At 40.8% G+C, this 15,791-nt stretch overlaps 1 non-coding gene across 1 annotated transcript; it reads right to left on the bottom strand.

Annotated features, from left to right (window-relative positions):
• Nucleotides 1-405: 405 nt before the first annotated feature.
• Nucleotides 406-513, bottom strand: LOC133253581 (U6 spliceosomal RNA). Its single transcript, XR_009738357.1, has one exon. It is a non-coding gene; the product is annotated as a U6 spliceosomal RNA (small nuclear RNA).
• Between the last annotated feature and the right edge of the window lie 15,278 nt (nucleotides 514-15,791).

Raw genomic sequence — 15,791 nt, 5'->3', positions numbered from 1 at the left:
TCTTTCAGAGTTACATTTAGTAGAAGTCATTCCTGTTATTCAAAGAGAAACTATTAAAACAGCTTGTGTCCCCCCAGCCTGTGTACACTACAAATAAAAAATACTTACACTGATAATATTAGCTGTACTCTCAGGTGAAGGCTTTGGTTCTGAACTCATGTTTGTCTTCATATGTCTTAAAACATCTACCCTATCAGCTCATTTTGGCACTTTGTACACAGCAAATGCTGAAGCTCGTTCTGAATTCAGAGAGGAAAAAGATCAAATATAGTCCCAGTGGACACCGGACTTTTATTTTTCCTTTCTTCTTCTCTCTGCCAAAGTGCTAAACATATCCTAGTTTGCTATTTAGAATTGTGTTTTTTTCAAATTGGAGGATAATTGCTGTAAAGCGTTGTGTTGGTTAAAAATATGGAACACTTCTGGAATTTGCTTGTCAACCTTGGGCAGGGGCCGTGCTAATCTTCTCTGTATCGTTCCAATTTTTAGTGTATGTGCTGCTGAAGCAAGCACTAGAATTGTGTTATTTTTAATGTTTTAATGACTAGAGTAAAAACCTTTACTGAGTCTCAACAAGGGCTTGAAGTGAAATAGACTATCTAATGGAGAGAACCTTGTTTATAGTTCCTGTCTTTCTGTTGGTTTCATAGCCTTCAGTGGATCCTGGATCCTAAGGCAAAGATTAAGGACACACATTGTCATTTCAAACAAAAAAAGCAAAGGGAAGATAATAATTCACAATCTTGTGGACACTGCCTACAAAACTACTGTTTGCAAGAATCAGTAATGGTGGAATGTTGGTGATTTCATACAGTTTACCCTCATACATCACACAGCATACCCCCGTAGTTTGGAGTATGATCTTTGGAGTTCTCCATTTACTAGCATTTACCATTTACCATTTACTCCATGCACCATACTGTAACTTTGGGCTAGTCAGTTTCCCCATTTGGATGATCTTCATTGGATTATTGTGGAGACGAAGAAAGTTAGAGGACTATTGTGAAGATTTAACCTGTTTAGAAATGTGATCTGTTGAAAAATAACATGTTTATCTAGCAGATGGACACAGGGAAACTTTTGCAGGTGATGGATATGTTTACTACCTGTACGGTGCTGTTGATAACATGGGTGTACACAAGTGTGCGTGCTAAGTCGCTTCAGTCGTGTCTGACTCTTTCCAACCGTATGGACTGGAATCTGCCAGGCTCCTCTGTCCATGGGATTCTCCAGCCAAGAATATTGGAGCGGATTGCCATGCCCTCCTTCAGGAAGCCTACCATGGATGGATACATAAGTCCAAATTCACCAAGTTGTATACATTAATGAGGTGCAGTTTTTTGTATATTAATTACAGCTCAATAAAGATGAAATTTAAAAAAAGAAATAACTTGTTTTGAAAAGTGCCTGGCACATAGGAAATGTTCAATAATGTTAACTATTATAACATTATTCCAGATGCCCACAAACCATGCCCAGTAACAGGCAGGTATTCAGTAAATATGCATCAAATGAATGAATCCTCATAAAGAGCTATGCACAGAGCCTGGCTCATTGTACTCCCTAAGTGTTAGCTACTATAATTATGTTTTCTTATAAAACCTTACAATAATCTTATGAGATAGTTACTGTTGTCTTTGTTTTATTAGAAAAAATAACTAAGTTATAAAAACATGAAGTAAATTTCCATGGGACATACAGTAAGATCAGACAAGTTACTTTTTTGCTTACTTATAAGGAATGCTTTTTAAAATCCAAGCTCTGAACCCAGAGGAAAGCCTATATAGTAGCTTCCACTCATTGAGTGTGTATTGTATGTGGCTGCAAAGCTTTTAGGAACAAGAAATCTGAGACTTATACCAGTTCTTCTCAAACTTTACTGTGTATACGACTCACTATGGAATCTTGTTAAAATGCAGAATCTGGCTGAGTAGGTCTGGGATGGAGTCTGAGATTCTGCAGTTCTAAGTTCCCAAGTGATGCCAATGCTGCTGATCCATGGACCACATTGTGAAGAGTAATTTGCTCTCAAATCAGCATCTCCATCTTAACAGGATCACCAGATGAGTCATGTTGAGAAGTGTTTTCCCTTAACACCAGATATGTGCTGTCTCTTCCAACATCAATTCTGCAGTTATCCAGACACCAACGGAATGTCCAAGAATTTAATTCAATTATGAAACTATCTACCTGGAGTTAATATCAGATCCCATTAGTTAAAGGGCTTAGTCCCTCAAAACTGCCCCTACTTCAGACACCAGGTGAAAATGAATTGTCCAGGCTACCCACATTTCTGATTGGCCAATTACAAATTTAGGGGTTTCCACAACCTTCTCTCAGACTTGATAAATTGCCAGAATGACTCAAAGAACTCAGGAAAGCTGTTTACTTAACTATTCTTGGCTTATCATTAATAATAAAATTTAGGAGCAGCTAAGTGGAAGAGCAGTGGCCACAGGAATGGAAAAGGTCAGTTTGCATTCCAATTCCAAAGAAAGGCAATGCCAAAGAATGCTCAAACTACCGCACAATTGCACTCATCTCACATGCTAGTAAAGTAATGCTCAAAATTCTCCAAGCCAGGCTTCAGCAATACATGCACCGTGAACTTCCTGATGTTCAAGCTGGTTTTAGAAAAGGCAGAGGAACCAGAGGTCAAATTGCCAACATCTGCTGGATCATGGAAAAAGCAAGAGAGTTCCAGAAAAACATCTATTTTTGCTTTATTGACTATGCCAAAGCCTTTGACTGTGTGGATCACAATAAACTGTGGAAAATTCTGAAAAAGATGGGAATACCAGACCACCTGACCTGCCTCTTGAGAAATCTATATGCAAGTCAGGAAGCAACACTTAGAACTGGACATGGAACAACAGACTGGTTCCAAATAGAAAAAGGAGTACACCAAGGCTGTATATTGTCACCCTGCTTATTTAACTTCTATGCAAGTACATTATGAGAAACGCTGGACTGGAAGAAACACAAGCTGAAATCAAGATTGCCGGGAGAAATATTAGTAACCTCAGATATGCAGATGACACCACCCTTATGGCAGAAAGTGAAGAGGAACTAAAAAGCCTCTTGATGAAAGTGAAAGAGGAGAGTGAAAAAGTTGGCTTAAAGCTCAACATTCAGAAAACAAAGATCATGGCATCCAGTCCCATCACTTCATGGGAAATAGATGGGGAAACGTGGAAACAGTGTCAGACTTTATTTTTTTGGGCTTCAAAATCACTGCAGATGGTGACTGCAGCCATGAAATTAAAGGACGCTTACTCCTTGGAAGGAAAGTTATGACCAACCTAGATAGCATATTAAAAAGCAGAGACATTACTTTGCCAACAAAGGTCCGTCTGGTCAAGGCTATGGTTTTTCCTGTGGTCATGTATGGATGGGAGAGTTGGACTGTGAAGAAGGCTGAGCACCGAAGAATTGATGCCTTTGAACTGTGGTGTTGGAGAAGACTCTTGAGAGTCCCTTGGACTGCAAGGAGGTCCAACCAGTCCATTCTGAAGGAGACCAGTCCTGGGATTTCTTTGGAAGGAATGATGCTGAAGCTGAAGCTCCAGTATTTTGGCCACCTCATGTGAAGAGTTGACTCACTGGAAAAGACTCTGATGCTGGGAGGGATTGGGGGCAGGAGGAGAAGGGGACGACAGAGGATGAGATGGCTGGATGGCATCACTGACTCGATGGACGTGAGTCTGGGTGAACTCTGGGAGTTGGTGATGGACAGGGAGGCCTGGCATGCTGTGATTCACGGGGTCACAAAGAGTTGGACATGACTGAGCAACTGAACTGAATTGAACTGAAGTGGAAGAGGTGTATAGAGTAAGATACAGGGGACGAGGTACAGTGATACCTTGCCCTCTCCAGGTATACCCACCTCCCAGCACCTCCATGTAATTTGCCAACTCAGGAATTCTCTGAACCCATTTTTAAAAGTTTTTATGTAAGTTTGTTATGTAGGCCCAACTGATTAAATCATTGACCACTGGTGAATGAACTTAATCTCTAGACCCTTTTCCCTTCTGGTGGCTAAGAAAGGGATACATATTCCAGCCCTCTAAGCATGGCTTGGTCTTTCCACCAACAAGCTGGTGTCCTCTGGATATCTAGGGTCCTCTGGAGAGTCACGTCATTAGCATAAACATAGGTGTAGTCTAAAGTGGCTTGTTATGAATAACAGAAGACACTCCTATCAGTCCTATCCTCAGGAAGTTCTTAGTGTTTTAGGAGCTCTGTGCCAGGAAATGGAGCTGGGATTACACACACACACACACACACACACACACACACTTCTCCTTATGCCACACATGTAAAGGTAAATTTAAGGGTGGTTAATAGTAGTTATACTTTCTGCATGTTCCTTTGCTATTTAGAAAGTACTTTCCCATATTTTGTCTGCTTTGTTCCTTACCAAACCCTATTCATTATGTTTGCAGTAGAATTAGGCCCATGGGTGTGTCGGTCACATTCTGTAGTTCAGATAACTTGCTACATTGCCATAGTTGTGAATTTCTAAAAGTGCACCCGAACAACTGAGGATTATACACACCTCATTCGTTACAAGAAATGGCATTTCTTTAGAAAGGAAGGAGAGTGGAGATAAAGTAATGAAGTGTGAAGTTGCCTGGGATTTGCTTAGCCAAATGTTAAAATGCCGGTTAGCATCCTTCATTTGTTGGGTCTGGGAGTGGAAGGGGAGCTAGAGAGCCAAGAGGACTTTAAGAGCTCAGAGAAGTCGTGTGTCAGACTGAGGAGAGGAGAACTGGCAAAGATTTCCACCAGGGGCTCATCCAAGCTGCTAATAAATGGTTTGAGCAAAAGCCAAAAAACCTTCTCACATTTATCTAAAAAATCTCAGTTCTGGGCATTTATTTCAAGGAAAAACTATACTACATGTTAACTTACTGTGTTAAGTGTTTAAATTACTAGAGAATTGACTAAGAAAGTTACAGTATTTGATTAACTATGCAGTCAGAAAAAAAAAAAAAGAAAAAGCCTAAATTTTGTACCAAAAAATGAAATAAAAAATAAAAATTACATATCAACACTGAGAATATTTGCAATCGAGCATGAAGTGAAACAGCAGATTATAAAGATTTATGTCTTCTATGATTGCAATCATGTAAACTAAAGCTAGGAGTGGGGTTAGAATGAAAATAAATCTTTGGATTGAGTGTTGGAATTAGAGATGATTTTTCTTTTTTGGTTTCTTCCACTGTGGTTACTGATTTTTCAATAAAAAAAGCAAATAGTTTTGAGAATTTAAATTTGCTGTTTCATTTAGTGCGAGTGTTGTGTCCCAACAGTTCATGATGAAGGACAAAAGCCATACATGAACTTTATTAATCCAATAACATTTACATGAATGTAATTAATTTTCTTCCCCCTAATTTGTCATATGGAAATGGTTGGAAATTATTGTCAAATTCAAAACTATGTCTGAGTGGATCTGACTCAGAATGTAGAGCATGTGGCGCTCCAGGCCTCTCTTGGAGAGGGTCTCAGTGTGACAGCTCAAAGAGCCAGGCAGTCATAGTCCAGGGCTGCTGAGCTGTGGACAAAGAAGGAACCAATTTCAAGTGTGAACTGAAGTCATTGGTCACCTGACAGATACCTCAAACTATAGACATTGATTATGATGACACTTTTCCTCTTTGGGGCAACTCAATGTAGAAAATGGATGATAAAGTTGAGCACAAATGTATGTATTTAATGATAGAAAAAGAGTTGTGCCAGCAACATCAGTGATACTGCCTAGATACCTAATAATTAAATATGTTACATATTAAAATGTTTCTATAATTTTTCCTATATTACAATGAAAATCAAAATAAAAATGTTTTTATACTTTATAATTGTATATCCATACTCATATTGGTGCTAAAATATGGGTAATTATGAAGAAATGAAATACTTTGTTACTCATGTAATTTCTTTAATTTACTCAGTTGATGCTGTTGGAAAGTAGATGGACTCAGTACTTCTCAAACTACCCCATCTCACCCACCTGTCCAGGAGTAATAAGACACTTTTACTAAACGCACTAACACAGTCTTAGTGGAAAATGCCGACTAATTAAAGGTTCCTGTAACATGCAGGAGCCTGGCCCATGCCATCGAAATCAAGCAGGGACTCAAAGTCTGGATTCTGCCTGCCAAAGGCAGTCTGGTATATCCCCAAACTTCCCTCCCAGCAGTGTTCACTCGCTGGTCCAAGCCCACCATGTGACTCCATTCCCAGAAGCCTCACCTTAGATTCCCTCCCTCATGCAACCTCTCTTATTACCATTACTGATTATGCACTGATCATGTGCTGCTCCTTAGAATCTATGAACCAGTTTTCAGAAAATGAGATGATATATTAAACCATATGCATTCCCTTCTATTAGTGATGAATTTAAACAGTAACTCTAGAACTATAGAAAATAAGTATGGTTAAAATATAGATTTCTGGAGATGTATTATTGATGGAAGGAAATCTTTTGAAAGAAGATACTAGTGTTTAACTAGAGACACTGACGACACAAAACTACAATTCCCTGTTAGTTGTGCCACAAGTTAAGGCATCTTGAAACTATTTTTAAAGGATACTTTAACCTCAAAATCAAAATTTAGCACTCAGAACCTCTAAATAAACAGCTGAGATGAAATTACAGCAACATGTTTACCAGCGAAGGATTTGGGGTCAGCTGTGAAGTAGAAGTGGATGCGTCATGACAAACAGCAGTGGGGTTCTTCTAGCACCATTTAGAGATGTTACCAGACAGGACAGACTGTCTTTATACACACTACCCTCTTGGCCTTGCACTACTCTCTTCCCCGTTCTTTGATATCTAGCTGACACCCCTGTTTGACTTGGAATATTTAGCTTAACTCTAGTTAGAGAAAACTTGAGTTCCTAAGTTTTCATTCCCAAGATCACACAGTTATAAAGGGGCTGGATCAGCTCTGATTTCAAAAGCCATGATTTTAAACTGTTTGTTTCGCTGCCTCCTATTGCAGTCTTTTCCATGCATTTCTATGTTAATGAAAATGAAAATATAAACATAAAAAAAATTGAACTGTGTCACTAAATGTGATATTAAAACTAAACTAATGGCTCTCAAACAGTTTCTAATAGTTTTCACCTGGAGGTTCCTTCCCTGGAAGACAGTCTCAGGGGTGGGGGTCTCAGCTCACAACCTCTTGGCTCTTCTGCCTGACCTCTTCCATAAAGGCAGTTCCAATTCTGTTTGCCAAGACTCCTCCCCATAGTAGCAGAAATTCTGGTATCACTTGATTAAGAAAGTTCATGAGTGACTAAAGTCACTCAGTCATGTCTGACTCTTTGTGACCCCATGGACTGTAGCCTGCCAGGCTCCTCAACCCATGGGATTTTCCAGGCAAGAATTCTGGAGTGGGTTGCTATTTCCTTCTCCAGGGGATCTTCCTAACCCAGGGATCGAACCCTGGTCTCCCACACTGTAGGCAGACTCTACTGTCTGAGCCACCAGGGGAGCGAGCCCCTAAGAAAGTTCATGATGATGCTTAAAACTGATGTCTTCAATATCCTCTAGACTTGGCTTTGGATCTCCATTCCCCAGGTGTCACATTGGGTGAGTTATGAAGCCTCTGTGAGACTCAGTTTCCTCATCTGTGAAGAGAGGCCAACACTAGAGAATTGGCTTGAGCTTAAATGAGATAATAAACCATAGGAGATACACAGGGGTTATGCATGTGAGGAGAAGGGGACGACAGAGGATGAGATGGTTGGATGGCATCACCAACTCAATGGACATGAGTCTGATGGGTGTTGGTGATCCCCGGGAGCTGGTGATGGACAGGGAAGCCTGGCGTGCTGCAGTCCATGGGTCGCCAGAGTCGGACACAACTGAGCGGCTGAACTGAACTTGACTTAGGTCTCAAAGCTAGTAGGTGAGGGACCCGGAATTTGAACCCAGTCTCACTCTAGAGTACCCCTTGCAACATGATAAAGGCTATAATGGGAGAATCCAGGAAGGGCCCAGGCCAAGAAGGAAGGGGTCAAGAAAGCTTTTCAAGGGTAATAACACCCAAGCTAGAATCTGTAAGAGTTAACCAAAGAAAGAGGTGGTGTGGTGGTGGGAAGGCAGGATACTGGGTGGTGAGGGTGGGGTAGGAGAGAATGTTCTGGGCGGAAGGAGCAGTATGCACAAAGACCAGGAGGCGAGAGAGCATGTCACATTTGGCTTGATTAGGCAAGCTCGTCATCGTGACTAAACAATGTGATAGAAACGTTGCTATGCTAGTACCTTCTGCACCGGGGTTACTGCGCTTACAACTCTTTTTTTTTTGTGCATAAAACATCTGGGTTCTGTGGCCTGTGGCCAGGGTGGCTGCTGTAGTTGCCTTTTGCGTTCTGTGAGATCCCAATGCAATTACAGGCTTCCTGAGGGCAGGACCCAACCTTTGGACTTAGTGTCTTTTCCAGAATGGAACACATACCTATATCTCCAAACATACTGGTTATAAATTTATCTGTGAGTGACTTAGTAAAGCTCCCCTGCTGTTAACAGAAAACATTCTCTAAGTACCAAGAATACTGAGTAGTGGCCAGGATTTGTTTTTATCTTTGGGGAACGTCAATGCCACGTGTTGTGTGGACAGTCAGCGCTGGCACAGACTCATGAAGCAGACAACTGACAGGCACTGCCCAGAATCAGATGACAAATTCATAGAAGAGGCTTTGCTTTCAACTGGGATGAGCAGGCATTGCAGTTGCTATTCTGGGCAAGTGTAAATAATGACTGTAGATGAAGCTCTGTCATGAAGCTGATTGTTCAGGCCTCCAAGGAAGTGGTTATTGTCTTGTCTCTTTAGAACCAGGACCCTCAGCATGGCCTGATGTGACCATTTTCCTGTTCACATCCAGAAATGTAACCTTTAGCTTTTTGTTTTTTCAAGAAAAACCATGTGGGCTAATTATTTTACTGCAATCAGTAGGTATCAATTTTCTCATTGTAATTTTTAGGATAATAGAAAGTTATTATTTTGTTTTCACAACAAAATGGGTAAATGGCAGCACTCCCAGAAGGGGTAGTGCCAGCCCCAAATCCAGACACAAACACCAAGCTGGGAGGGCTTCTGAGGTGACCCTGCTCATTGCGTTCATTTACTGAGATTTTGGTTTTGTAGTAAATATGCATGAGGGATGTCATGACTCTATATTTTTAGAGATGTTCTTAAAATGCCCTCTTTTGCTCTTGAATGAAGAGTGGTTATAATTTTGTGGTGCTGGTGGTAATCATTTGCATTGGTTAACTTTTTAAAAAAACTTTTTATTTGGAACAATTTCAAACTTACAAAAACAAAGCAAAGAACACTCCTGTAGTCTATTTCCACGTTTATCTATTGTTGACGTTATGCCTTAATTGTGTCATCTATTTGTCTATATAAATTTTTTTTCTGATCAGATTGAGAGTAAGCTGCATGTCGTTTTTATTTACCCTCAAATACTTCACTGTCCATTTCCTAGGTATAAGGATATTCTCTTCTGCGAGCACGGTATAGTTATCAACCTTAATAAGTTTAACTGTGACACATACTTTTAGCTAGTTTATGGTCTATATTTCAATTATCAATTAACCCAATAATGTCCTTTTTAGCACTTCCTCCTCTAGGATAGTTCTCTCTAGTCATATATTTGGTTATCTCCCTTCCTCTGAAATAGTCGCTCAGCCTTTTGTTGTCTTTTATGACACTGCTATTTTTGGAGAATATAATTTCTTCCTTCCTTTTAAATTAAAATGTTCCTCACTTGGTGTGCGTTCCATCTTCCCTCTTCCACCCCTCAGCTTGTTGTTTAGTTGTGAAGTCATGTCAGACTGTTCTGTGATCCCATGGACTGTAGCCTGCCAGGCTCCTCTGTCCATGGAATTTTCCAGGCAAAAATACTGGAGTGGGCTGCCATTTCCTTCTCCAGGGGATCTTCCCAATCAGTCTTCCAGGGATTGAATCTGGGTCTCCTGCATTGGCAGGTGGAATCTTTACCACTGAGCCACTAGGGAAGCCCTTTCTACTCATGTTATTCGTTCTCCACTGGATGTGTGACTTTTAAAAAAGACTTGATCACATATATACTAATCAAGGGGCATTCCCAGGTGGCACAGTGGTAAAGAATGCATCTGCCAATGCAGGAGACACAGGAGACATGAGTTTGATCCCTGAGTCGGGAAGATCCCCCGGAGAAGGAAATGGTAACCCATTCCAATATTCTTGCCTGGAAAATTCCATGGACAGAGGAGCCTGGTGGGCTACAGTCCATGGAGCCGCAAAGAGTCAGACACAAATGAGTGACTGAGCACATATAGTAATCTAATGGATCACCTCGATCCAAATAGGATATTTTTGTGAGGCTGTGTTCCACCAGCCTCAGATATGGGCTCAGCCCTGCCAGTGACCTCCTGTGCCATCCTGGGCTAAGTCACCCTTGTAGTCTCAATTTCCTCACTTGCTAAAAGAAGGGACCGAGTTAGATGGCCCTTTAATAACCCTATGGATGAAGCAATTCGTGATTTTTTTTTTTATGAATCTATGATAACACATGCTTCCGTTCAAAGCCAGTTAATATTCTTATTAAAAGGGAAAATAATAGTAGTAACTTTCTTAGTAACTTTCTTAATAGTAGTAACTTTTTACTGCTTTCTAGATCTTTGGAAAGAAAGCTTGGTCTGGATTTGATAGCAAAGCTGAAATTTTAGACGAGAAAAGTCCATTGTATCCTGATTAGTGACATGAAAGATTATGTCTTAAAATACAGTTTATCCAATGCAGATAAACTGACACATTAACACCAAGGTTTCAAGATGCTCACATATGTCAAACCATATACCTAGGATCTAAAGCCTTCCTTCTGGCTGATAACAAGATTCCTGCAATAACATGCATTTAGGGTATTTTCCAAATGCCCAAAGGCACGCATGACTTTAAAGAACACAGGTGCATTTCATTGCAGTAACCCACTTTTGTGCTTAATTAAATTCCTTTTGGCAGAAATGGTGTTTTGAATTTGATACACTATTATCGCATCACATTACCAATACGTCTCACTGGCTCCTGCCCTGGACACCCCTGATAGAAAGCACTCTGCTGCAGAAAGGAGGAGCCTGTGGAGCTGCCAAAAGGCAGGCTGAGCACTCCCCAGGGCAGCCCCCAAAGACGTAGAAAGAAGAACATGAGAGCTCACAGGAGGAGCAGATCCCTGGTGCCCAGGAAGGCTGCTCAAGTACCCCGTGCCCAATTGAGGAGCTGCTTTTTCAGTTCCAGCAAGTGGAGAGAGACCCTTTCCCATATGTGTTTAGTTGGCTCTCAGGCATTGATGCTGGAAGCAGCGTAGAGTGGGGTGGCAGTTTCCAGAGCATTTATGTTTATTTTCCATGGGAGGCAGCCTGGAGGAAGGGAGGCAGCAGGAAACAACTCAGGAGATACATAACCTGTGCACAAAATTTGGCTTTAACAAGTCCTAATAATATGACCGTAAGCAAGATGTTTAGCCTCTTTGAGCCTCCTTAGTCTGCAAAATGGGTTTTACAGTGTTTGCTGTCATTGTGAGGATTCAAAAAGATATAGGTATGTAAGCTGCCTTCCCAGTTTTGCAAGGGAGGTAAATATTAATGGGCTAGCCGAAAATCACAAGTTCAAACCCATCCTGGGACTTTAATAGTTGATTGACCTTAAAACTCTACTAGCCTCCACTTTCTTCTACATAAAACAGAATTGGCAACATTTGTCTGCCTGCCTTATATCCCTTGCAAAGCTGTCTCCTGGAAGTTGATTATCTAACTGAGCCGATTTCAATAAGGCTTGAGGCAGTTTTTTTGTTTTTTGTTTTTAACAAACTTAAAAAAAATTTTACAATAGTTTTAAATTTACAGAGATGTTGCAAAAATTACACAGAGAGTTCCTATAAACTCTTCATCTGGTTTCTCTGATTGTAAACATCTTACATCACTGGTACACTTGTCACAACTAAGAAACCAACATCAGTACATTACTGTTAGCCATTAATTACTATGTCACTATTAACCAAGCTCTGCACTTTATTTGGATTTCACTAGGTTTTGCCTAAGATCCTTGTTCTGTCCCAGGATCCCATGTTAGATTTAGGGATCATGTCTCCTTAGCCTCCTCTGCTATGTAACAGTTTCTCTGACTTCCCTTGTTTTTGTTGACAGGTTGAGGAAGATCATGGCATCTGGTCCCATCACTTCATGGGAAATAGATGGGGAAACAGTGGAAACAGTGTCAGATTTTATTTTTCTGGGCTCCAAAATCAATGCAGATAGTGACTGCAGCCATGAAATTAAAAGACACTTACTCCTTGGAAGAAAAGTTATGACCAACCTAGATAGCATATTCAAAAGCAGAGACATTACTTTGCCAACAAAGATCCATCTAGTCAAGGCTATGGTTTTTCCAGTGGTCATGTATGGAAGTGAGAGTTGGACTGTGAAGAAAGCTGAGTGCCAAAGAATTGACGCTTTTGAACTGTGGTGTTGGAGAAGACTCTTGGGAGTCCCTTGGACTGTGAGGAGATCCAACCAGTCCATTCTGAAGGAGACCAGCCCTGGGATTTCTTTGGAAGGAATGATGCTAAAGCTGAAACTCCAATACTTTGGCCACCTCCTGCGAAGAGTTGACTCATTGGAAAAGACCCTGATGCTGGGAGGGATCGGGGCAGGAGGAGAAGGGGACGACAGAGGATGAGATGGCTGGATGGCATCACCGACTCGATGGACATGAGTTTGGGTGAACTCTGGGAGATGGTGATGGACAGGGAGGCCTGGTGTGCTGTGATTCATGGGGTCACAAAGAGTCAGACACGACTGAGCGTCTGAACTGAACTGAACTGAGGAGTACTGGTTAGGTAGAATGCTCCTCACTTTAGCGTGACTTTGATGTTTTGCTCATGCTTAGACTGAGATTATGGGTTTGGGGGAGGAAATGTTTTCTTCTCTGAAAACATTTTTTATTGATCATCTTTATCACCCTCAATTGGAATCAATCTTGTGTGATTTTTATCTTACCCAATGCAGGACCCAACTCTAAGATAAAACCCTTTGTGACCAATCCTGAGCTGCTCAAAAGATTCTTTTACATGCTATTTAATTGTATCTCTGGGTTGACTCTCCATTTGTTTTGCATGCATTTAGTTACCAGATTGCTACAGGTGAAATACTCTGATAATTACCTTATTGGTATTCCAAAAAGTGACTCAAATAAAATGTATGAATTATTTATAGGATTTAAAAGTTCCATTTTCCTATCAGGGTCAGACATTTTCTTCTCTGTGCAGCCTTCCTCGATCTTCTTGTTTCTTTGTTCTTGATACTTCAGACCTTTTCAGTAACATCTTTACTATAGAGTCTATAGGATGCATTCCTAGGTTAAAAGTATAATCCTGTGATAACCACCTGCATAAGTCAGCATTGCCCATTTGACATGTCTTGTCATTCATATGCACCTAAAACCCACCCTCAGATGTTTTCTCAGCTTTTGATCAGTGTGTACATTTAATTTTGTTTCAACTGAGAATATATGTGCTTCAGAAAATTCGTATGGAGAAAACTCAGTCAGCATCAAGGTGGGGTTTTGTGTTGGAAGGAAGACATGCAGTGCTTTGCCTAATGACTGTATAACAGAGGACAATTAGTAAAAATTCTCAAGGAGTGCTGAAGAGTGACCAAGTGGAAAACACAAGAACCATAGATGTAATTCATTCCAGCTGGGTGCCATCAAAGAACAGACTTTGAGTAATCTATCTTTGCATTCCTCATAGCACTTAACCTGGTGCTTTGAACAGAGTAAATGTTCATCTGATGAGCATTTTTGTAGACTCATTATTTTGCCAGGTACTGTGCCAACTACTGGGTTGATAAGAACAAGACATAGTCTTCTGATTTGAAGAGCTCACAGTCCAGTAGGGTAGATGTGATAAGGGATCAGATAACTAGAATTGTGGTGCTGGAGAAGACTCTTGAGAGTCCTTGGACAGCAAGGAAATCAAACCAGCCAATCCTAAAAGAAATAAACCCTGAATATTCATTGGAAGGACTGATGCTGAAACTGAAGCTCCAATGCTTTGGCCACCAGATGTAAAGAGCTGACTCACTGGAAAAGACCCTGTTGGTGGGAAAGACCAAAGGCAGGAGGAGAAGGGGTGACAGAAGATGAGATGGTTGGATGGCATCATAGACTCAACGGACATGAGTTTCAGCAAACTCTGAGAGATAGTGAAGAACAGGGAAGCCTGGCATGCTGCAGGCCATGGGGTGACAAAGAGTCAGATATGACTTCGTGACTGAACAACAACTAGATTTCAGTGTGATCAGTGCTCTAATGAAAGAAAGGCATGATTTGCTCTGCCTGGAAAGGTCTTGATGATTTTCAGGAAATGAGGCCTGTATACTGGGTCTTGAAGTATAACTAAGAGATTGTGAGGCAGAGAAAAGGCACAAGAGTATTATTTGTGAAGTAACAGGCTGTCTTGCTGAGAAACAAATCATCAAATATTGCTGGAGAAGAGATGATCTGGTGTGAGGTAAGAAACATCAGGCGGGTTGGTTTGAAACCAGATTTTTAAGCACCTGTCTGTCTACCATGTTGATGTTGGTATTTCATTCTAAGTTTAAAGTAACATTAAACAGTTGTAAGCAAGGGAGTGACATGATGAGATTTATGTTCTAGATGGTTTTATCTAGACTGGTTTATTTCCTTGCTGTCCAAGGACTCTCAATACATTATATTCCAGATAATCTCATAGTATATTCTATAAGATGTATATCATAGATGATGCTATGGAGGTGAGAGGGAAGCAGGGAAAGTGGTTTAAAGATGCTTGCAACAGTTCACCCAATACATGAAGTGAGTGTGCATTTACCATAAACCAGTGTCTGTCGCATCTTACTTACTGTCTCCTTTGTTCAGTAAAACACTTAGCTAATGTCATGCATCATAAATACAATCAAACTATACAGTTCTGAATGAAAAATAACCCCACTTTCTTAGATCAATACAGAAGCAATTACGTGTGGGCAATCAGTTCAGTTCAGTCGCTCAGTTGTGTCCGACTCTTTGCGACCCCATGGACTGCAGCACGCCAGTCTTCCCTGTCCATCAACAACTCCTGGAGCCAATTGAAACTCATGTCCATTGCGTTGGTGATGCCATTCAACCATCTCAACCTCTGTCGTCCCCTTCTCCTCCCACCTTCAATCTTTCCCAGCATCAGGGTCTTTTCCAATGAATTGGTTCTTTGCATCAGGTGGCCAAAATATTGGAGTTTCAGCTTCAGCATCAGTCCTTCCAATGAGTATTCAGGACTGATCTCCTTTAGGATTGACAGGTTGGAGCTCCTTGCAGTCCAAGGGACTCTCAAGAGTCTTCTCTAACAACACAGTTTAAAAGCATCAATTCTTTGGTGCTCAGCTGTCTTTATAGTCCAACTCTCACATTCATACATAACTACTGGAAAAACCATAGCTTTGACTAGAAGGACCTTTGTTGGCAAAGTAATGTCTCTGCTTTTTAATATGCTGTCTAGGTTGATCATAGCTTTTCTTCCAAGGAGCAAGCATCTTTTAATTTCATGGCTACAGTGACTTTGGAGCACCCTCAAATAAAGTCTGTCACTATTTCCATTGTTTCCCCATCTATTTGCCATGAAGTGATGGGACTGGATGCCATGATCTTAGTTTTTTGAATGTTGAATTTAAAGCTAACATTTTCACTCTCTCTTTCACTTTCATTAAGAGGCTCTTTATTTCT

Source organism: Bos javanicus, chromosome 8, assembly GCF_032452875.1.
Source record: "Bos javanicus breed banteng chromosome 8, ARS-OSU_banteng_1.0, whole genome shotgun sequence".
Lineage (NCBI taxonomy): Eukaryota > Metazoa > Chordata > Mammalia > Artiodactyla > Bovidae > Bos > Bos javanicus.
Note: the sequence above shows the minus strand (reverse complement) of the source record. Positions and strands in the feature narration are given on the sequence as shown.